Source organism: Herpailurus yagouaroundi, unplaced genomic scaffold (genome assembly GCF_014898765.1).
Source record: "Herpailurus yagouaroundi ecotype Mexico unplaced genomic scaffold, PumYag 163, whole genome shotgun sequence".
NCBI classification, from domain to species: Eukaryota; Metazoa; Chordata; class Mammalia; order Carnivora; family Felidae; genus Herpailurus; species Herpailurus yagouaroundi.
Genome location: NW_024412404.1, coordinates 23,392,866 through 23,417,541, shown reverse-complemented (window position 1 = coordinate 23,417,541; position 24,676 = coordinate 23,392,866). Strand labels below are relative to the sequence as shown.

The following is a 24,676-nucleotide window of genomic DNA, read 5'->3' as shown; positions in this document are numbered from 1 at the left end:
ATTGAAGAAAAAACAGTAAAGACAGAAATCTACCATAATCTAAGTACCTTCTAATACATGTAGTTCTTATCACTGACTTCCTTAGGAAACGGTCCCCAGTTGAGTAAGGTAACTAACTTCTAGCCAGGGTACTAACTTCCAGCCAAAAGGCACAGGTGGCGGATTGAACCTGAGCAATCAACATGAAAGTGTTCCAATAAGACCGTACTCCTTGAAAAGCCCCTGAAATGAAAGTAAAGGAAGAGAAGTACTCACCAAGTTTGCACCGAGGCTCAGAGTCCAGATGAGTAGACTTGAGCCCCACGATGGAAACCAAAATGATGGGATTTGATGTTTGGGTACAAGAGCAAAAGGTCAAAAAGGAATTCTTGAAATGTTTTTGGTGCAAAATGTTTGTTTTATGAAAACACTGGGACTGGACCCATGCAGAAAAAGCTGCATTATAAAGGTGAGGAGTGACTAATTATATGGGGTGTTTTATCTTATGGAGGGGGAAGGTGACATTAGGGCTCCTGGAAATTGAGTCTGTAGATTCCTGGAGGTCTGACTATTACTGTGTTTTTCTTGTAAATCATTAAGACAGTAACAGACTGATGGAGTTTCGTGTCCTGCATGACTGTGATCTTTATCAGTTGACCATTTGCTTTTCCTTTCTTTGTTCTCGGGCAGTCATAAGTGCCTGGGGAATATCACACATATCCCACTCTCACCTTGGGGGAGGGTAGGTATGTGGAGTGTCAGTCAGCCTTTTGCACTCAGCTTAGCTTTTGTTATCTCCTCAATTTAAAATGCTGCCTTTGTCATAGATTACCTTTTCAAATGCAATTGAGTCTATTTCTGGATTTTTAAATTCTGTTTTATTGATCTTTCTTCATATTAATGGACCATTACCAAAATGTTTTAAATATAAAAGCTAGCTCCAACTCTTTCCACTGCTCCCTTGTTTTCAGAGGTTTTCTGACTAATTTTGCTCCTTTGTTCCTCAAATTTTACAATCCACTTATGTGGTTTCAGGAAAAAAAAAAAACCGTAATATTTTTATTGGAATTTATCTGCATTTACAAATAAGGGAGAATTGACATTTCTATGAGATTGTATCTTCCTATCCAGTAACTTAATGTCTTTCCATTTTTTTGCATTCAATTTTATAATTTCTTAATTATTTCATAGCTTTCCTTCTTTGGGTATTATGTGTTATATTTATGCCTTGGTATTTTATGTACTGTAATAAATGAGGATTTCTTTTCTATTATGTCTTCCATTTCTTGTTTGCATGTATGAGGGTCTTTGGGTTTCATATGTTAATTTGATGACTTTGTTACTTTACTAAATTATCTTGTTTGTACTACTTTTCTCATTAATTCTTTGGGACTTTCCTCATATATAATTTGTTCTCTGTAAATAACCCTGGTTAATGCCTCCAATTCTATATAATAGAGGACATAATGACATTATTATTTTGTTCATTACTTTAGCAGAAAAGCTAGTAAGGTGCTAACTTTTGAGGTATGGCATATATATGTGTATATATATGATATATAGATCAATTTTTAGTTTACTGAGTGTTTTGACTTAAAAAAAAATACAAATGGATGTGGGATCCTGTCAAATGCCTTTACTATATCTCTAGAAATGCTTACATATTAGTAGATTTTCTAATATTGCTTTCTTTTGCATTCTTGAAATAAACCACACTGGATCACAATGTATCTTTTAAATTTGCTGTTAGAGTCTATATTAAGTTTTTTGCATTGACATTTTTAAATGGTCTATGGTTTCCTTTTAGTAGAATAAAAACCTTTGGAACTTATTCCAAATAAATTTGAAGTTTATTGGAATAAAAATCTGGCAATCTTTGTCAGGTTTGTGATTAATATTATATGTGCTTCCTAAAATGAAATACCCTAAAATAATTTAAGTAACAATGGCATTATCTGATCCTTAAAGATTATATAGAATTCCTTTGTGAAATTCCTTTGTATATTCTTTATGATTCTTTGTGTATTTCTTTCTGTAGAATAACCCATAAGCCTTTTGATTTCTTTTACACTAACTAGTTTTTTAGACTTTCTATCTCTCTATTAGGATAAATTTTGGTAAGTTGTGTTTGCCTAAAAGTATACCTATTTCTCCCAAGTTTTTAAATTTATTTGCACAGAGTATTATAAAATATTTTCTTCTTAAAAATTGTTATTTCTGTTTTTATGCTATTTCCCCATTCTCACTTCTATTTTTGTGTATTTGTGCTCTCTCCCTTTTTTAAAGCTTATATTAGCTAGTGGTTTCTGTATTTTATTGTGTTTTTCAAATAACCAAGTTTTGCATTTATTCTACTCTTTTCTGTTTTCCAAATTATTATTGGTAAGTTTATCTTTATTAATTCCTTTCTTCTTTCTTTCAATTTACTTTATTTTATTCTAGCTTTCCATTTTGGATATTAAATTCATTTATATTTATTTTTTCATCTTAATTGCCCTGGTATTTAAAGCTATAAGTTTTCCTGTGATAACTGCTTTAGCAGTATCACAGAGATTCTGTGTCGTGTTTTCATTACTATCTTCGAGAAATTCTGCTATTTTATTTTTTATTTTTCCCTTTATCCCAGTAGTTGTTTAAGAAAGTGTTTTAACTTAACAGGAAAAGGAAAATTAAAACATTTTAAGAAATTCTGTCATTAATTTCTAAAAGTTTTCTTACATTATGATCAGAGAATGTTATTCATATATTCCTGTTCTTTGGAATTTCTTGAGAATTTCTTGGTGGCCTAATATTTGCTCAATTTTCATGAATGTTCCACATGTACTTGCAAAAATAAAATATATTTTCTTTTTATAGGTACAGAATACAGTATAGTTTTATAGGATATATTAGTTCCCCTTTCTCACTTAACAATGGACAGAAAACAAAAATTGTAAGACATTGGAGGACAACCTTTAACATAGAAGCCAGAGACCCAAACAAATAGACCTAAAAGGAACCAGAAACACTGCAGGAAGAAGAAACTGCCTCCATACTCTCCCCTCCCAAAAACTATAAATAATATGTTCAGAGAAATAAGAAGTCCATATTACATCCATGACGCAACAATAGGTGTTATAAAAAAGAAATGTTCTGAAAACACAAAAGAGCTCTTGAAAATGAAAAAGATACAGCAGCAATGAAAACTCAAGGGATTGAAAATAAAATTGAAAAAATCTCCCAGAAACTGACACAAACAGAAAAATATATTGAGAATAAGACATAAAATGGTTTAATTAGATCTCCTGAAAATTTTCCAATGTCCTCAGATACTAAGAGGAAGCTCCTCACTGCAGATGGTTCACTGTGGGATAAGGGCTTGATAGGCTCTCTCTGAGGCTGGGCAGACAGGGCAAGTGCCTGCCTGTAGTTCCTTTCCCTACTGTACAGCTTGCCCTGGCTATTTGCCTCTGGGATCAGGACAGCACTTCTCTGGTCTGGTATCCTTCCTGGGCACTCCAACAGAACCCCCCATGGACCTCTGCCCCCCATTCACACTAGATCTGACCCTTTCCAGTCTATACACCACAGGTGGGATCATTCACAGATGGGCCAGGCACTGGACCCCAGGACCCAAAGGCCTTCTTCCTGTGTCCTACCCTCAGCCATTTCTTAGGGTGCTGGCTCCAAATCCATCTCTCCTAAAAAACACTCATTTTGCTTCTTCTGTCACAACATGGCTTAAAGTCCTTTCAGGCAAAGCTTCTCAAAAAGGAGTTCTGTTAGCAATGCAGAAGTGTCTGCTAAATTAAGGAGAGCCTATCAAGCCTTAGAAACACAATGGTCCCTCTGCTCCTGCAGTGGGGAGAGGAAATGACTTAATTCTTTCTGGATGAATCATTGTTCCAGACAGTGGGTACAAAGCTACCTATGCTTAAGTACCAAAGATCACAATACAGGTTTAATTTTTATACCCTGGAATAAAACACAGAAATCCACAGGGCTCTGAAAACAAATGAGGTAAGTATATATGTACTGATACGGAAAACTACTGGGAAATAAGTTTAAGTGAAAAACCAAGTTTCCCTGTGCTGATGGAGTGCGTGTCTCCAGAGCCTGAACACCTGGCTCTGAATTCTGACTTTGTCACTTGTCATTTATGCTTTGTGAGGCTTTGGGCGAGTTACTTTCTCTGTCCCTCAGTGTCCATACCGGTAAGTGGGGATTAAATGAGGTTGTTATAAAAATAAAATGAGTTGACACATGTAAGCCCTAAGAACAATGCCTGGCATATAGGAAGTGTTAAATAACTAGATATTATAATAATATCTAGATGTTATAATAATAACATGCCCCAATGTATGTAGAAGAAGATGGAAATGAAGATGAAGATGAAAGAGAAGAGGAAAGGGAGAGGAAGAGGAGGAGAGGAAGAAGGACAAGAAGAACAAGAAGAAAAACAAGGAGTAATGAAGTTGTAAATTTATTTAAACCATTATTCAGGTATGCAGATATATTAGTTTGCTATGGCTGCCATAAGCACCACAGACTGTGCAGCTTATACAACAGAATGTGTTTTCCCACAGTTCTGGGGGCCGCAAGCCCAACATCAAGGTGTCAGTAGTGTTGGTTTCTTCGGAAACCTCTCTCCTTGGCTTGTACAGGGCGGTCTTCTCCCTGTGTCTTCACATGGTCATCCTCTGTGTCTGTGTCCTAATTTCCTCTTTTTATAAGCACACACATTATATTGGATTAGGGCCCACAGTAATGGTTCCATGTTAACTTAATCACCACTTGAAATACCCTGTCTCCAAATACAGTCACGTTCTGAGGTCTTGAGGGTTAGGAATTCGACATATGAATTTTAAGGGGACACAATTCGGCCCATAATAGAAGAGAAATTTAAATTCCTTTATTTGACTATAACTACACTGCCTTTTTTTCCTGAGTCCTTACCTGATGATTTGGGGGGGTGGGGGGGGGGGGGAAGTGCTAAAATATCAATCTGTTTAAAACCTAGACAAGGCTGATCTTTTAAACAATACCTTTGAAGAAGTCTGATAATTTCTGGGTAAAAAGTCCTAATATCTCAATCGCTTTCTCCATTCCCTGCTTGTCTCTCTAAGAAGATACCTTAGAAGGTATGGGGAGCAGGGAGAGGGCTATAGCTTTCAAGACTTCTTGGTGGTAGGGAAGAGTTGGAGTCCTCAAACATGATGTCTCCTGCCTATTCTGCCCCCTGTCTATTCTTCCCCACAGAAGACTCTAGGGGAGGTAGCAGGATAGAATGTTCTCTTGACTTATATAGGGCTCCCTAGTTCTCTCTGAATGACTTAGCCTCACTTTAGCTCCTGCAAACACAATAGACCCTCTGAAGTCTGTCTGTGATCCTGGGCAGTTGGTTAAACAATGGGCCAGGGTGAAAAAGGATGGTGGGTGATTCGTGTCACTGAAGACATTGTAGAGAGGACTTCTAATAGAAGAGGCAAGGATTCTAAATTAGCATGCAGAGCACATAGCAAATATGAGTTACATAATGAGCAGACTTGCACTTTAGTCTGGTGTGGTGGATGGAGCCCAGTAGCAGCTTCTCCAAGCAATATGGACACTCCAAGTCAGTTGGCAGCAGCTGAGCACTTCCAAGTGACCCATCCAATTGAGAGATGGGCAAGGTGCAGGCAGCCAGGCATCAGCAACCCAGAGAGGCTTCTCTCAGAAACTACGCACGTTGCCCTAGATTTCTAAGCTGGATAAATATGTCCATGCACCACCAGCCAACGGTGGTGTCAGTGATATGAAACCATCTGCTTAATGACCCACAGGATGCTTTTCTCACTTCTTCCCAACTGGCTCCCATGCCAAATCTTTGCTTCCAGTTTCCCTGGTTCTCGAGATCAGTTAGGGAGAGGATATCCATCCCAGACCATTGACCAGTAGCCAGTTCTTCTGACAAAGGATGTGTGCCCTTGAGAAGAAAGTGACCCACTCATGTCAGAGAGGCAAGAAGTCTGTTTCTGACACTATGGTTCAGGCAGGTGTTGAGCTGATGGTCTATGGGTAGGTAGGTGTCCATTGTGTCACCTCAGTAAAAGCAGGCATGTTGGAATCCAACCTCCCAAAAGAATAATTTGAAGCTGCTCTGTAACCCTCTGCCCTGCTCCACATACACACTACATGAGCGTAGTTGGCTTACCCACCGACTACGGCTGAGATTTCAAGCTAGGATTTACTATATAGGCAGGAAAGGCAGGGGCTAAGAATGGCTGATAGCTTTTAAATCAACATCCACAAATTAACCATTGCCATTATGAGCAGCAAAAATTTAAAAACAAACATTGAAATCTATTTCTTGAAAATTCTTTTGTTTTAAATTTTTTTGAGAGAGAGTGAGCGAGCACAAGTAAGGGAGGGGTAGAAAGAGCGGGAGAGGGAGAATCCCAAGCAGGCTCTGGCTGTCAGCCTCAGCACAGAGCCAGATGCAGGCAGGGATCTAACTCACAAACCGTGACATCACGACCTGAGCTGAATTCAAGAGTCAGATGCTTAAACAACTGAGCCTCCCAGTGTCCCCTCTTGACAATGCTGAGAGGATGGTAGTTTATTAGTGAGGGTAGAGATGAAAAAAATAAATGTCCACAAAATCCAACCTGACAGAGGTTACAAGTGGACTAAAACATATTCCTTCCTCATGGAAAAGTCCCAGGTGTATGTAGTCCCAGGTGTATGGGGGTGGGGTGGGTGTGTGGCTCCATCAGGTCTCTTGGAAGTCTCTCTACCATCCCTACATCCCTAGGGTATGGCCTTCATCGCCAAGATCTAAGTCAGCACCTCTGTTCTAGAGAGCAGGATGAAGAAAAAAATGAAGAAAGGGCGCAAAGCATAGTCCAGCAGGCTCTTAAGGAGGGTTCCTGAAGGTGGCCAAGGGACACTTCGTTTTTCCTCAGCCAAACTTTAGATCATAATCACAACTAGTTATAGGGAGGCTGGCAAACGTGTTCTTTCTTCTCTGCAGCTCTGTGCTCAGATACAAAATCTACTGCTACTGAAGGAAAGGAGTGGGTACTGGGGACAGTTTCTGCTACAGATGACTTCAGTCCAGTGTCTGGTTCCTTTCCCCCCTCATTTTCCTCCTTTGCATTATCTTGAGCACGAGGGCACAAAGTCAGGGGAGACAGGAGACTCTGTTTCCCCCTGCTCTATGGAAATCACTAGCGGAAGGAACAGGAACCAAAAGGAAGCAGGAAAATTGAACACTTTCCCATCTTTCCGATCAAGTTTCTCTCCAAAGGAAACATTATACAAGGCAGGTTTTAGAGCATATAGGAAGAAAGATTAGAGAAGGTAAAACCATAAGCTAGATTGAGGACCGGGACCACGCTTTCCTGTATAATTTTATTCTTGGTGCCTAGAATACAGCTTGTAATGAATGCAGTAAGCATTCAGAAATATTAGTTGAATTAGGGAGGAAAAGGCTCACTTTTTAGGAAGTGACGATGCAAAAAACATGCATGATCAAGGAGTAGGGAAATTGAGATATCTTGCAGCCTGGCCCAGCCCTGAGAAGGATGCTGTTTCTCGTGGAAAGTGACCCCTTGTTTATCTTACAGGATAAACACTCCGATAAAGCAGAAAGGATTGCTGATTTGATATTGCTGAGCCTTGCCCTCACTGTATAAATGCCATTTGTCTGCTATGGCTGGGGAGGTTTTGTGTCTCTGGGCTCCTTGCCAGGCGTCAGCATGTCATTGTTGAAGGTCCACAGACTCCCTTCCAGAAAAAGCCATTTCCCTTTTCAGCTCAGCTGATCTGGGAGAAATTAAAGGGCTGCGGCTAGAACTGCTTCATTCCTGTCCACCACTGGCAGGGAAGTGGGGAGAGCTACAGGGAGGATGCCAGCTGCTGAGTGGGGGTATGGCAGGTTTGTGGGGGTGGGGGGGGTGGAGCAACTGCAGCGGGTACCTCTTACTAGAAGCTACAATGTGGGGAGCAGAGGGCAGGGTGGTGGGGGGTTCCTCAGGATGACCACAGACATTTTTCCAGAAGTCAAAGTCAAAGAAATGTAATGACATGAACAGGAATGAGCAGCTCTCTATGTGCTAAAACAGAGCTCTCTCCAAGTCATGAACTAAGGAGGGAGAAGCCAGGCACAGAATAGTATGTATAGTATGCTACAACTTGCATAGGGAAAAAGAAATACATGTATATACACAAATATGTGTAAATTCAAAGGCCATCTCTCAGAAGATACTAAAGAAACTGTTAACAGTGGTTGCTTTCACAAAGGGGGATTCCATTACTAAGAGATGTGGAATGAAAGATTTTATTTCATCCTATACCCTTATGTAGTTTTTCAAAGTTGTATCATGTACCAAAAAAATCACACAAAATAGTAAATAAATAAAAATTATATAATAATAATAATAATACACAACAGAAAAAGGAATGATGAGAATCACTTGTCGAAGCAAGGAAGATTGAAGGAGGAAATGGCAGACAGGATTAGGAGTCAGAGCTATGAAATGCAGAAAAGCCAGGAGCCAGGATAGTGTGGTGTGAGCAACCCAACCAGAAGGAGAGCAGGAGCAGGAGAACATCAGAGATGGGGAGCCATTCTCAGGGGCTGGGCATTCATGGTGTAGGGGGGTAGGAGCAGACTCAGGTATATTATATCCCACAGTAAAACCACCATAATTCACTTAGAAGGGTCCAAAGTATTCGATTTGATAAAACGCACAGGGGTATGTTACTGCAAGTTTAATGAGAGGACAGGAAGAGGGACAAGTCTTTTTAGCTGGTGCTTTATCATGTCTCTACCCTGGTCCTGGCTGCATTTGGTGCTACTTGCTAACAGATGGTGTCCCAACCTATATACTCACAGGAGTGATTTTGGGTTCTGTGGCTTATTTAGACCTCCAAGAAAGAAGGGGCAACCCCAGGAACTCTTAGCTGGTTGGTATCCAGTTGACCTGGGGTGAACGAGCCAGGGAAATTCCAGGAAGTTGGAGGCCATATTCTCTTAACTTCACTGCCCAATCTGATATTTCCTTTTTTTTTTTTTTTAATGTTTATTTATTTTTGACAGAGAGAGAGAGACAGAGCATGAGCAGGGGAGGGGCAGAGAGAGAGGGAGACACAGAGAGAGGGAGAGGGAGACACAAGCTCCAGGCTTCAAGCTGTCAGCACAGAGCCCGATGTGGGGCTCGAACTCACAGACCGCAAGATCATGACCTAAGTCAAAGTCAGACACTCAACCAACTGAGCCACCCAGGGGCCCCACCAATCTGACATTTTCTAACATCCCCCTTCCCTTGAGGAAGATCAGAATTTTAGCTTGTCCCTTTGAAAAGGAAGAGGAGGGCTGAGAGAAGGTAGAAAGGAAGTACCAATCTCCATAGATCAAAACAGGCATTATGTCCAAATTTACATCATCTATGGCAGAATTTTAATGTCTATCGAAATTAAAGACAGTGAGAATGCTCCATGTTGAACCAATGGAATCCAGCCAAATGATATAAAAAGATAAACTGCTCAGGTGCCTAGGTGGGCCAGTCAGTTGAGCATCTCTTGATTTTGGCTCAGGTTATGATCTCATGGTTGTAAGATCAAGCCCTGTGTCAGCCGCGGGCTTGCAAAGGTGTCTGCAATAAAAACAGTACATATGACACGATTCCATTTATGTAAAATTACAGATTTATATGTGATTGTGAAATATACCTTTAATGTTGATGAAAACAAACTAAGCTTTCTGTCTGAGATGTTAGGAAAAAATAACAAAGAAATCTAAAAATGAAGAGCATCATAAAGGTAACAAAATTATTCAATCTGAAAATAGGAAAGAGTAGAATTAATACATAAACCCAAATCAAGAAGCATAAACAAATAGAAAACTGTCCAGCAAATGTAATAAAGAAAAAAGATAACATAATTACTACATGTTCTGGGGACAATATTTTGAAAACATTGAACTATGTATTTTTTTTAAGTTTATTCATTTATTTTAAGAGAGAGAGAGAGAGAGGAAAAGCAGGGGAGGGGCAGAGAGAGAGGGAGAAAGAATCCCAAGCAGGCTCCACACTGTCAGCACAGAGTTCAACGTGGGGAGTTCAAACTGTGAGATCATGACCTGAGCCGAAATCAAGAGTCGGACACTTAACCAACTGAGCCACCCAGGTGCCCCTGAACTATGTATTTCTTAATATTCTCTAAATCATGTTCCCCAGAAGACACCCTGCCATTATGGCCCAGGGGAAGGTGGCCAAATGTTCACCACAGGAAGAAGGAGGTATTAAATGGAGAAGCAACGTTCAGACAAAAGAGGATATCAAAGAAAGCCTTTCTGGTTCTGGGGGGAGAAAAGAGAGGACATAAAGAGATACATATAATATCATATGCCACTGTCCTTGTGTTTTACCAGTCTCCACATTTGGATTCCAATGTCAAAGTGGGGGAAGATGGTAGGGTAAAATTACCCCTTCACCCAGAAAGCCTAAAGCAAAGGGAGCTTGTATTTCTCTTCCCCTGGGTACTTTACAAGGATGCCTCTCACAGGGAGCTCCCACGTCCTTTTAGGGGACAGGAGGAGGCATGGAATGCTCACTAGAGGGACAGCTAGAGTAAATGCTCCCCCGCCCTGACCCTTGTTTCTCTTGTGGAATACAAGGATTCCAGAAGTTCTCTTGAGCTCCCTGTAATGTGTGAGGTAGGCAACTGAGTTGAGAACCAGTGAGCCAGCCATAGGACCACCACAGTGACAACAAAGTGACCCCAAAGTAGAGGCAGCAGGAGAGATGTGGACTAGGGCTCCACAAAGTACAGCCTTTGGACCTGCCTCACCTGGCAGTCTGTTAGAATTGCAAAGTCTCAGCTCCACCCCAGAACCTACTAATCAGAGCCTACTAATCAGAGTCTCTGGGTGTGGTGCACAGGAATCTGTTTTGATGAGCTTTCCAGGTCATTCGTCTGCACACAGAAATTTGAAAAGTGCTGGTGAGGACATCCTGGCCAGGAGGTCTAGATGGACATCTAGACCAGGAGGTCTAGACAAGTTGGAGGTAGGAGAGAGACTCAGTTGGCAGAGAGGGGCTCGCAGAGACTTCAAGTGCCTGCTAGACCCCACGGCCAGATGTGACAAAGTACGCAGACAGGAGACCTGTCTGAGCACCCGCCCCTCCGCATCCCTAGTGCAGGCTGTGCTCTGTCAATCCGCATACCTAATCAGGGGTAGAAGGCCGACTATTGATGGATATTTTATCTCCAATAAGAAACATAAGCCAGGGGCCACCTGGTTGGCTCAGTCGGTTAAGCGTCCGACTTCGGCTCAGGTCATGATCTCACCGTTCTCATGGTTCGTGAATTCGAGCCAAACGTAGGGCACTGTGCTGGCAGCTTGGAGCCTGGAGCCTGCTTCAGATTCTGTGTCTCCCTCTCTCTGTCTCTCCCCGGCTTGCGCTCTGTCTCTCTCCCTCTCTCAAAAATAAATAAACATTTAAAAATTAAAAAAAAGAAAGAAAAAGAAAAAGAAAAAGAAAGATAAGCCAGAAGAGATAGCTAAACCTTTAAATGGCAGGTCTAACTTGCTGCCAGGTCACCTGGGTCCTGGCTGCTGCTTGTCATCCAGGACACCACAGAGATGGTGGGGTCTTTGGAGGCCCCTCTCCTACACACCTAGAGTCCCCAGGACCTCCTGTCCCAACACCAGCCATACAAGCAGACACACTTCCATTTTCTAAATAACTTCCTAGATTTAACAGCTTTTATACAAGTCATCCACAAACATGGCTAAGAATGCTAAGAGGATGATAATGATAGTAATAAAGCAACACGTTCTTCGGACCATGCCCCAGCTCTCCCCGGACAGCCACTTCTAATAACAACATTAGTTTTAGACATTCTCTCTTTACTTCCTATAGATTTTAGTTCTTACGTCACTTTCTCTTCCCTCCATTATCCCAATATAGCTCTGCTACTATTTTTGGTTATTCAATACACAGAGGTTACATTATTATATCTACGTTGACAATGTCCTTTGTAGAGCTAGGGAGTGTGTTACAACTACATATCCTTTCTTGTCTAGCTTTGTGTCTTTCTTTCCTGGAGTCCTAACATGATTTCTTTCATTAAATAATAACCACAAAAACAAGGCCTCGTGGTACCAGGTATGGAGTTATCTCCTTTTATTCCAGGAGACAGAGCCCCCTGCCAGTGCATCTGTCTGCCTACTCTGACCTAGGCGTGCTGTCCTGGTGTTGTTCAGAGGCTTTGATTAGGCAGTGGAGGAAGAAAATTTGTCTTGTAGAAGGTGGTAATTAGCACTTCTCCCCAGAATCCATTTATTACCCCTCAGGGCACAACCCATGTGCTAATCTTGCTGTGGGCCTCCTGCCTGCACCTGCCTCATGGTGCCTTTCTTGAAACCTCTACCCACCTTTTGAGCAACAAGATCTGAGGAACAAGATCTCATTTCCCACACCCATCATTTTATACTCCTGTTACATGGCTCTAGTACCTTTCCCCAAGCCTGGGTCTTTCAACCCAAACAGTCCCCTGGGCTTCGGGAAGATGATGGAGAACTCCTACCCCATAACTGAGTCCCCTAGTCCTGGGCAGGGAAGGGCTTTGGCCTTCAGACACCAGTGGTGGAGCTGCGTGCTGCCACCAGGTCAGCTTTCCTTTGCTGTGTTCCCACTGATGTGACCTTGGGCTCCTTGCTTCCTCAAATGATGCACCTATTAAATCCAGCACCAACACCCACACGTTCCATGGACAAACACCAATGCTAATTGTCAGGGACAGTGCCCAAAACCTACAATGAGGAAAGAGCTCTTCCCTGACTGGTCCTGTAATTAGTAGCACACCTGTCTTTTTCCTGGGAGTCAGTACGCTGCCTTATTATGGGATGTTCTATTTGGTTCACTTCCTGCCTCTCCTTGGGTCTAGCCTAAAAAAATAAAGAAGCCATGGTAAGCATTGGAGGAGGCCTCCTTGGTCACCCCTAGAGGGGCAGTGAAATGACCCTTCCAACTATGCCTTCATTTCATTCTCAGCCAAGAGCCTTTGGTTCCCCCAAGTCCTTCTGAAGGAAAGGGACATAATGGTTAGTTCTTCCCATTACAGGGATGTGTACTATGTTTCCAATTTTACATATCCTGGGAGAAAAGAAAGTGGAAGGAAATGTACCTGTATGTTAGCAACTGTTATCTCTAGGTATGAACATAGAAGAGACTATTTTTCTTTTCTATACTTTTCCGCATTTTCTTATTTTAAAAACAATATCTGCCATGAGATGCTATTTAACAAATGCTTATAAAATATTAAAAATTATCTATCTACCTACCTATCTACAAAGTAGCAGGGGTAAAAGAGCCTATCTTGAGTCTGAATTGGGAGTAGGTCTATTTGAACACATCTGACCATTGGGTTGATGGAAGCAGAGGTCACTTTGCAAGAATGGGCACTCCAGGTGTCCTGGGTGGCTCAGTCGGTTAAGCGTCCGACTTCGGCTCAGGTCATGATCTCACGGTTCGAGCCCCTGCATTGGGCTCTATGCTGAGAGCTCAGAACCAGGAGTCTGATTCAGATTCTGTGTCTCCCTGTCTCTCTCCCCCTCCCCTGCTCATGCTCTGTCTCTCTCTCTCTCTCTCTCTCTCTCAAAAGTAAATAAACATTAAAAAAAAAAAAAAAAAAAGAATGAGCACTCCAGGATGGCAGATAGTGTGGTTACTGTAGAACCCCCAGCACCTAAAGCAGTGCCTGGTGCATAATGGGCACTCAAAATGTTTTCAAAATGCACTGGTGAGTGAATGAGAGGGGAGGGATTCCCACAGGTGGAGGCTGATCCAATCAGGAACTTGGTCATCAGGGAGGAGGCCAAACTGGGCATCTCTCAGCTTTGTCTCTCAGCCTAGTTTTTCATGTCCAAGTGCCAGGAGAACAGGATGTTGTAAGTAAAACTAAGAGACTTCTAGAGACAAACACCTTGCCTTAAGACTCCAGCAAGAGAATGCATTACAGAAGGTAGGAAAAGGATATCCCTCCCCTGCTTCTCCAAAGACCACATACAATCTCTGGCAAGAGGGAGTTCCCTGTGAAACCCAGGCAAAGCCCTTGCCAGTGGAGCTGGGTGCTTGTGAAGCAGCCAGTGGTATGAATGATTCTGAGCTGCATAGCTTTCACTGCATGGGATACTGTTATTCAAATTCAGCAGAATAGCAGGATGCTCTCTTAAAATTTCCTATGTGGGGGCAGGATAGTGGCAGTTTTTATCTGTTTTCTCCACCTTGCTGAGTCTAATAGTGCATTCTTGAGGGTCAGAAGACACAAACATAATGATAAGTGGAATTTCCCACTTCAGGCATCCCTGATTATTAGGTATGTGGCCTAATTTGTCCTTGTTCTTACCTCCAAATAGCTTCGTGATACCTCTACAGGTATTCCTATCATTTTTGCCAAACATCATTTCTCAATAGTCAGTGTGATGGCTGCAGATGTTCCTGGACCAGTGGGTCTCTGGATATAAGATGTTCATTTGAGGTCAAGAAGAAAATACTTTCTACCTCATTTTTATCTCTAGGTTATAACAAGAGGTGCTATAGAGGGAAGGAGTCCTCTGAATTATTTTCTCTTAAAAATGGGATCAGGAGGGGGCACCTGGGTGGCTCGGTCAGTAAAATGTCTGACTTCAGCTCAGGTCATGATCTCCCACTTCTTGAGTTCAAGCCCCACGTCGGGCTCTGTGATGACAGCTCAGAACCTGGAGCCTGCTTTGGGTTCTGTGTCTCCCTCTCTCTCTGTCCCTCCCCTGTTCATACTCTGTCTCTCTCTCAAAAATAAACATTAAACATTTTTTTTAACGGGATCAGGAGACTGGTGAGCACCCCTCAGAAGTCAAAGTGGACTTAACATGTCAGCTGGGCTTCCACATACTTTCTTGGGGCCCTGTGATGGTTAATTTTATGTCAACATGGCTAAGCAATGGTTCCAGTTGTCTGGTTGAATGTTAGTCTAGATGTGAAGGTATTTGGTCGGTGTGATTGACATTTCCAGACAGTTGACTTCAAGTAAAGTAGATTACCCTCCAAAATGTGAGTAGGCCTCATCCCATCCATTGAAGGCCTTAAGATATCAAATATCTGAGGTTTCCAGAGAAGACATTCTGCCTTGGGACTGTAACATAGAAATTCAGCCTGGGTTTCCAGCCAGCTGGTCTGCCCTATGGATTTCTGACTGGCCAGACTTCACAACTAAATGAGTTGATTCCTTAAAATAAATCTTTCTCTCTCTTTCTTTCCTTCTTCCTTCCCACCTTTCCTTTCTCTTTCTACCCCCTCCACACCCATCCTCCTTTCTCTCTCTCCACATACATACATCCTATTGGTCTGTTTCTCTGGAGAGTTCTGATACTGGCAAAGACTCCCTCCTTAACCAACTGTAGTCAGGCTTCTTTAGGTCCTCTCCTTGACTAGCTCTCATCCGTCACCTGCTGAGCCCAGTTTTGCCAAAGAATCCACCCACCACCCCCATATCCAATTACATTCTTCTTCCTCCACCCTTGATATCTAATCAACCTCCTCTTCCTCCACTCTTGATACCTAACCAAGTTTCTCTTAGTAAGTTTCTTAGTAAATCCTCACTTGTTCCTGTTTGTATTTGGAATTGAGTTTAGTCTCTCGTATTGCAATGGTCTCTCTCCTGTTCCCATAGTCTTGAATAAACTCTGTCTTTCATTAAAATTTTATTTATTTATTTATTTATTTATTTATTGAGAGAGAGAGACAGAGAGACAGAGAGAACAAGTGGGGAAAAGGCAGAGACAGAAAGGGAGAGAGAGAATCTCAAGCAGGTTCTGTTGTTGCCAGTGCAGAGCCCAAGGCAGGACTTAAACTCACAAACTGTCAGATCATGACCTGAGCCAAAACTAAGAGTCAGGCACTTAACCAGCTGAGCCACCCAGGCTCTCCTGCATGGTCATTTTTTTTTTTAATTTTTTTTTTTAATTTTTTTTTCAACGTTTTTATTTATTTTGGGGACAGAGAGAGACAGAGCATGAACGGGGGAGGGGCAGAGAGAGAGGGAGACACAGAATCGGAAATAGGCTCCAGGCTCCGAGCCATCAGCCCAGAGCCTGACACGGGGCTCGAACTCACGGACCACGAGATCGTGACCTGGCCGAAGTCGGACGCTTAACCGACTGCGCCATCCAGGCGCCCCAATTTTTTTTTTTTAACATTTATTTACTTTTGAGACACAGAGAGACAGAGCATGAACGGGGGAGGGTCAGAGAGAGGGAGACACAGAATCGGAAGCAGGCTCCAGGCTCCAAGCTGTCAGCACAGAGCCCGACGCGGGGCTCGAACCCACGGACCATGAGATCGTGACCTGAGCCGAAGTCGGCTGCTTAACCGACTGAGCCACCCAGGCGCCCTGCATGGTCATTTTTAACAAGCATCCACTGAGTAATTTCTCTGTAATAGTACAGACCCCCAAATCTAATGCTGGTTATAGAAATTTTATAATATTGGAAAATCAAACTTAGTTTCTCATATGGCTGCTATTTCCTGTGTTCCTACAGCAATCAGAAGTGCTAAAATCAAGAACAGCACATAGGCTTGCCTGAGGTGCAGCAAGCAGGGGGAGGGGAGAGACTACGTTTTACTGCCTCCACTCCGGTGTGGTACAGAATGGAAGGTGGTAGCTCTAACAGATGGGAACACTTCTGAATCCTTCTGGCTTATGTGGGTAAATCAGACAGCTGGCTGTGATCTGGTGTGAGGTAGGGCCCAGGAACTGAAGAGCAGTACTGTCTACTTACAACAAGCTTCTTTTGTGTCTAGATGTCCTTTGTGAGGACATATACAAGACCCACAGGGACTTCAGCAATATCGAATTGTGAGGAAGATTAGGATGCCAGATTAGGTTATCACAAGACTGGAGAGCCTCTCTAGAAAGCAGCTGCTGATCCACAGTGGTGGGTAGCAAGTGCTCATCTGGCTGAGAGAGGCACAGTGACAGCTGATACATTAAACAGATAATGCCATCCTTCTGACAGTCAGTACCCACATAGGAGTGAGCTCAGCTGTCATCTCAGGGTATAAGAGCCTCTTCCCCTAACCGATAGACAAAGACCACAAGATCCAGGTGGGGATCCAGCCCCAGACAAGTGCCAGCAGAAAAAGTGAGTTGGGAACCAGGTCAGATAGACAAGGACAAGAGGAGGGGTGGCCTGGGATTCAGTGGGCACCTGACAAGAGGCTCAACTGTGGCACAGCTGGTGGTTGAGGACATGATGTCCTTCTGTGCTAGCTGGAAATATTTCAGGATGTGGGTGGGGCTGCCTCTGCAGAGGAGTGTCACTGACACTTCAACGGGGAGGATGTGGGGCAGGGAAGCCCAATCCATCCTGTCTTTCCAGCTCTACTTTGGGGAATATGGAGACATGCTAGGGAGTGTCTCCTTTTTATTATCAAAACTTTGCAACTTTGCCTTCAGTGACCTGCATCACTGCACAGTAATGATAATAATAATGCTACTAATAGCCAGATTTTATTGAATACTTTCCATAGGCCAAGCATATAACATTCATGATTGTATACAATCAGCCCTATTATTCCCATTTTACAGATGGGAAAGGTGAGGCTTATAAAATTAAGTAAATGCCCCCAAATTACACAGCTAGTGGAAACAATGTGAATGCAAACAATCTAAGCTGACACTTAACCACCATACTATTATCTTATCACAAAAGGATCTTCTCTAAGTCTGTGTATTGCTGAATGACCGTATCTCAGGCTTCAAGGTGAGCTCCTATTCTTAGTTTGTGAAGCCCATTCTATTCACTAGGGACCTAACCACATGCCAGAAGATCGATGGATTGCTGTTAAGCACTGGCACTCTTAAGTCACTGTCCTTGGGGTGCCTACGTCGGTTATGCGTTCAACTTGGCTCAGATCATGATCTCATGGGTCACGGGTTCGAGCCCCACGTTGGGCTCTGTGCTGACAGCTCAGAGCCTGGAGCCTGCTTCCAATTCTGTGTCTCCCTCTCTCTCTACTCCTCCCCCCCCATCTCTCTCTCAAAAAATAATAAACATTTTTTAAAAAAAGATGTTTAGGTCACTGTCCTAGGACATTGTCAATCCACATCTTCAGGGATGACGTTTCTCCCACTGAATAGGCATGTAGCTACTTGCTGGCTCCCTCTAGCATGAAGAGGAGGAGCTCCCCTGAAGGCTGAGGAAGTGCGTATGGGGGGACCAGCATCCCCTGGCTTCAATCAGAGCACTATAATAATAAATAATCAAAACTATGACCTAATCAAATACTCTTTAGTTCTTCACAGGTAGACCAAGGGTCTGCAGTACTATTGAATTTTTGGAATAGCAGCATCCAGACCATAAGGAGCTGGAGCTTTGGACTGAAAGAGACCTGGAAATAAATTCTTTCTCTACTGCTGGAGCTGACTCACAGGGGCTTGAGAGAGCCAACTGTGTACAACCGTTCCCAACTGTGGTGGTAGCATGAGCTTAACCATGATGGGAATATTTACCCCATAGAACTAGGTAAATACTAAAAATCAGGGCTTTCAAAATTGTTCTAGAAATAAGGCTTATGAGCACACCACCTGCCCAGGCTGTCAGAACAAGACATAGGCAATGTCAAAGGCTCTCATTTCCGTGTCTGGTTTTTAGTCTGTGGTTCTCTGGCTACCTCTATACCATCCAGGGGAAATGGGAATTAACATGATTGGTATGTCAGTTATCTATGACTGCATAACCAATTGCCCTGAAATTTATGGGCTTAATGCAATAGTATCTCTCATAGTTTCTTTGGGCCAACAATTTGGGAGAGGCTTGGCTGCATGGTGCTGGCTTGGGGTCTCTAACAAAAGTGCAGGCAAGACGTCAGCTGGACTTCCAGCTGTCTGCAGCCAGAGCTGGAGGATCTGGGCAAAGTTTATTCACTCACATGGCCAGTAATTTCATTCTGGCTGTTGGCGGGAGGACTCAGTTCCTGGTCCCATGGACTTTATCATAGGATTGCTTGAATGTTTTCACTGTATGAGAGCTGGATTCCTTCTGAATGAATCCAAGAAGGCAAGATAAAAGCTACGATGTGTTTTAATAACTTAGTTTTGAAAGATTCAAATTCTGCACTTCCACAATATCCCGTTGGTCACACCGCAGCCTTATTCAGTGCAAAAGAGGACTACGCTCTTTTGGGTGTAAATATCAGTAGGCAAGAATCATTTAAGGATCTTGAAGGCTGCCTCCCAAAATTTGTATAGAGAAATTGCAATTTTCTCATGCAGGAGGACTGATAGCACATAATGTTCTCCTAAATCTCACAGGCACCTGCCTGATATCTGCAGCAAATAGGGTTTTATTCTGCACAATAAAAAAGGGCGAGGGCCGTTGGATGGGCAAACAAATGACAGTGTCTGCCACACTATACACTCTCCAGACAAGAAACCCTTCTTGTGCCCACCATACAATTGGCCTCTGCATGTTTTCTCTCAGCTTATTAACCAGAATAAATTGCTCTTCTGTCTTTTACACTTGGTTTGCACAAGCCAACTTTGTGTCTCTCTGATCAAATAGACAGCCTTTTCATGGGGTGGGGCTGGATCTCTGAACAGAGAGCAAAGGAAAAAAAAAAAAGGCTGATGTGCAAAACAGAGTTTCTTTGCCTCTGAGGAGACAAGGGTAAATGCTTCTGCCACATTTGGCCTGATCACAGGTGTATAATTCCAAAGCTGCTACTTGCTCGGTTAATATCCAGGTTGAAGGAAAATGTTCTGTGACTGATCCCTAGACAGTTGTCTTTGGAAGTATTGGAAACATTTTCAGGGCAGTGTACAAGGAAGGCAGGAGAGGTATTTTCTATAGCAAAGTATCTGTGATTATTAACATTTGATTCCTTTATAGTATAAATGGCATAAATGAGTTCCAAGGTAAGAAGGTATTGTACCCTTCACATCACATCTGTGCTTTTCACTCAAAACTTCAATATGAAGAGCTCAAAACAATATGTGTTTAATAAATCTTCACCTTGTAGAAAGATTTGGATAAAGCAGGTGCCACAATTCCTCTCCTTATTCCCTCCAACGCCCAAATTGAAGACTTAGATCCCAAGATTCTCAAATAGAAAATGTGATGTGTTTTCCTCCTAACAGAGATATAGCTGGGTCTGGGACAGAATGCGTTGAAAGTAGCTGTCTTTGTTAATTAGATCATTTGTCCTATCCACCTATAATGAGTGTACTGTGTAGAAAATCACACCATCCACAAGATGTGCCAGACTCCATTGAGCCATTTGTGATGGGATCACTAGATAGGCAGATTAAAGGACTGCTTTGTCTGGACTTCAACAAGGCATGAGGTGAGTACCTCCTAATTACCACGAAGACAGAAGTGAGGGATGGGGGTCGGATGACAATGTCATAGAGATAGTCATAATTGGTTGTTTTGAAAGGGTCCCAAATGACAATCTCTATTGTCTTGAAAGTGAAGCACCCTTTCTCTTCGTAGAAACTGTTAAATATGTTCTTGTCAAAATCCCTTTTAACAGGGGCTTTTGCAGAGCAAATGCTTTTATTTTGATGTAGTCAAACTTATAAGATTTTCCTTTTATAAATTGCCCTTTTTATGTCGAGTCTAAGAACATTTTGCCTGGCTCTACATCCTATAGACTTTTTCCTAAGTTTTTTTTTTTTTCCAAGATATTTACAGTTTTACATTTTATCTTCATGTCCATGATCCATTTTAGGCTAATTTTTGTATGAAAGTGACACTTAGGTTAAGCGTTATTTTTATTTATTGTTTGTTTGTGCCTAGGGCGTCTGATTGCACCATTAATTTATGCTTCTGCATCCTCATCAAAAATCAGCTGGGCAGGGGCGCCTGGGTGGCTCAGTGGGTTAGCATCCGACTTTGGCTCAGGTCATGCTCTCACGGTTCTTGAGTTCAAGCTTTCTGCTGTCAGCGCCTAGCCTGCTTCAGATCCTCCGTCCCCCTCTCGGTCTGCCTCTCCTCCGCTTTCTTTCTCACTCTCTCTCAAAAATAAATAAACATTTAAAATAAAAGTCAGTTGGGCATATCAGTGTGGGTATTTTCTTGGGTTCTCTGTTCCGTTCCACTGATCTATGTGACTATACTTCGGCCAATACTACACAGACTTGATTTCCGTAGCTCTATAATAAGCCTTGAAATTGGGTAAATGGATTTCTTCCAGTTTATTCTTTCCTTTCAAAAATGTTAAGGCCTTTCCACATAAAATTTTTAAAAATCTATATCTAGAAGCAATTTTGCTAGGACTTTAATAAGAATTGCATTATACCTATGTATCAGTTTGGGGAGAATGAACATCTTTACTGTGTTGAGTCTTCCAATTCATGAACAAGATGTGTTTCTCCTTTTAGATCTTTTTTTTTTTTCCATTTCTTTCATCATCATTGCACAATTTTCAGCATGTAAGTCCTATATATGTTTTGTTAGATTTACACCTAGGTATTTCATTGTCTTTGAGCAATTGTAAATGGTATTGTATTTTAATTTCACATGCTAGTTGTTGATGTATAGAAATAAAATTTATTTTTGTATGTTTTCCTTTTATCCTCTAGTCTTGCTTGAACTTACTTGTTAGTTCTAAGAGTATATTCGTACATTTGCTGGAATTTTCTATGTAGAAAATTTATCATCTGCAAATAGAGGCCATTTTACTTCTTCCTTTCCAACTGTATGCTGTTTATTTCCTTCTCTTGCCCTTATTATACTGGCTAGAACTTCTTTTTTTTTCTGGCTAGAACTTCTAGCATTATATTGAATAAGGGTTATGAAAGCAGACATCCTTGCTATGCTCATGATCTTGAGGAGAAAGCATTTGTGTTTTTGCCTTGAAGTACGTTAGCTGTAAGTTTTTTCGATGCTCTTTATCAAGTTAAGGAAGATCTCCTTTATTGTTATTTTTCTGAGAGTTTTTATTATGAATGGGGGCTGAATTTTATCAAATGTTTTTTGTCTACATCTGCTGATAAGATTGCATGATATTTATCCTTTAATAGTCTAATCTGGTGGATTACAATGACAGATTTCCCCATATTGAACAAGCCTTGTATCTCTGGATCCCTCTTGGATCATGATGTAAAATTGTTTTCATGTATAGTTGATTTCTATTTGCTGATATTCTAAGGGCTTTCACATCTGTATTAATGAGATACATTGGTCTACAGTTTTCTTGTTTTTTCTTTGTCTGGTTTTGGTATCACGGTAATGATAGTTTCATAAAATGAACAGAGAAGTCTTCCCTTCTCTTCTATTGTCTAAAAGAGATTGCATAGAATTGGTGTTAATTCTTCTTTAAACATTTGGTAGAATTCTCTGGGTCTGAAGATGTTGTTTCTGGGAGATTTTAAATTCTAAATTCAATTCCCTTAATAGTTGTAGGGCTATTATCTGTCTCATATTTGATGAGTTGTGGTAGTTGGCGTGCTTTTTAAGGAATTGGTCCATTCCATCTATGTTGTGAAATTTATGTTTATATAGAGTTGTGTGTAGTGTTCACATATTACTGCTGCTATCTGCAGTCTGTAGTGATATCCTTGTTTCATCCCTGATATTGATAATTTGTGCCTTATTTTTTTTATTCTTGTCACTCTTATTAGAGTTTTGTTAATTTTATTGATATAAAAAATCTGTTTTAGGGGCACCTGGGTGGCACAGTCGGTTAAGCGACTGACTTCGGCTCAGGTCATGATCTCACTGTTCATGAGTTTGAGCCCTGTGTTGGGCTCTGTGCTGACTGCTCAGAGTCTGGAGCCTGCTTCAGATTCTGTGTCTCCCTCTCTCTCTGCCCCTCCCACACTCATGCTCTGTCTGTCTCTCTCTCAAAATTAAACATTAAAATTTTTTAAAACTGTTCTATTGATTTTTTATATTATTTTTCTGTTTTAGTTCATTGATTTGGTTCTTATCTTTATTATTTCCTTCCTTCTGCTTATTTGGGGGTTATTTTGCTCTTCTATTTGTAGATTCTTGAAGTGAGAGCTTAGATAAGTGAGCTAACACCTTTCCTCTCTCTTTAAATTGAGATATAATTGACATGTAATATTACACTCATTTCAGATATACAACGTAATGACTTGATATATATATATATATATATATATATATATTGAAATGATCACCACAATAAATCTAGTTAACATCCATCACCACACACAATTACAGACCTTTTTCTTCTGCCTAGAACTTTTAAAATCTATTCTCTTAGCAACTTTCAAATATACAATACAATACTTTTAACTATAGTCACCATGCTGTACATTAATTTCCTGTAACTTACTCATTTTATAACTGGAAGTTTGTACCTTTTGACCACCTTCACTCATTTTGCCCACTCCTCTCCCCTGCCTCTGGTACACCCCAGTCTGTTTTCAGTATCTGCAAGCTTGGTTTGTTTTCTTTTAGAATTTGTTTTTTAAGATTCCACATATAAGGGGAGGCATCTGAGTGGCTCAGTTAGTTGAACATTTGTCTCTTGATTTTGGCTCAGGTCATGATCCCAGGGTTGTGGGATAGAGCCCTGCATGGGACTCTACACTGAGCTTGGAGCCTCTTTAAGATTCTCTATCTTGCCCTCTGCTCCCCTCCTCCAATGGTATGCTCTCTCGCTCACACGCTCTCTCTCTCTCTCTAAAAAAAAAAAAAAAAAAAAAAAGTTAAGATTCCACATATAAATGAGATTGAGATTGGTACTTGTCTTTATGTCTGACTTGTTTTGCTTAGTATAATACCCTCAAGATTTCTCCATGGAGTTGCAAATGGCGAGATTTCCTTCTTTTTGTGGTTAGGTAATATTCCATTGTACATATACCACATTTTCTTCATGCATCCATGATGGACACTTAGATTGTTTCCATGCTTTGGCTATTGTAAATAATGCTACAATGAACATAGGGGTGCAGATATGTTTTTGAGTTAGTGTTTTAGTGTCCTTTAAATAAATACCCAGAAGTAGAATTTCTGGATGATATGCTAGTTCTATTTTTAATTTTTTGAGGAATCTCCATACTTCTTCTTTTCTAATAAATGCATTTAATATTCTCAATTCCACTCTCAGCACTGCTTTAGCTGTGTCTCACACATTTTCATATGTTGTATTGGGTTACATGCCTTTTTAAAATTTCCTGTAAGACTGGGTGTTGTATGGAAACCAATTTGACAATAAATTTCATATTTAAAAAATAAATAATTAATTAATTAAAAATTAAAAAATTAAAAAAGACTTCATTTTTGGTTCATGGATCATTTAGAAGTGTTCTGTTTAGTTTCAAAGTGTTTGGAGATTTTCCTGTTATCTTTCTGTTACTGATTTTTAATTTGATTCCATTGTAGTCAGAGGACATGCTGTATATGATTTTAATTACTTTAAATTTGTTAAGGCTTCCTTTATGGCCTAAGATATGGTCTACTTTGGTATATGTTCTGTGGACACTTGAATAGAATATGTATTCTGCCATTGGTGGATGGGATATTCTATACGTGTTGACCAGATACGTTGTTTGACGGTGGTGTTGAGTTCTTCTATATCCTGGCTAATACTCTATTTCATTGTTTTCTCAATTATTGACAGGGAGGCATTGACGTTTCCAGCTGTAATTGTGTATTTTTTTAGCTTTCTTGTCAGTTTAATCAGTTTTTGCTTGCCATATTTTATAGCTCTGTTGT

General features: G+C 41.2%; 1 protein-coding gene across 1 annotated transcript in view; it reads left to right on the top strand.

Moving 5' to 3' along the window:
• Positions 1-13,873: 13,873 nt before the first annotated feature.
• LRIT1 (leucine rich repeat, Ig-like and transmembrane domains 1) overlaps positions 13,874-24,676 on the top strand; it is a 53,620-nt gene continuing 42,817 nt past the window's right edge. The window contains exon 1 of the mRNA XM_040485596.1: positions 13,874-13,971. The gene's annotated coding sequence lies outside the window, so the exon portion shown is untranslated. The remainder of the gene's footprint in view (positions 13,972-24,676) is intronic.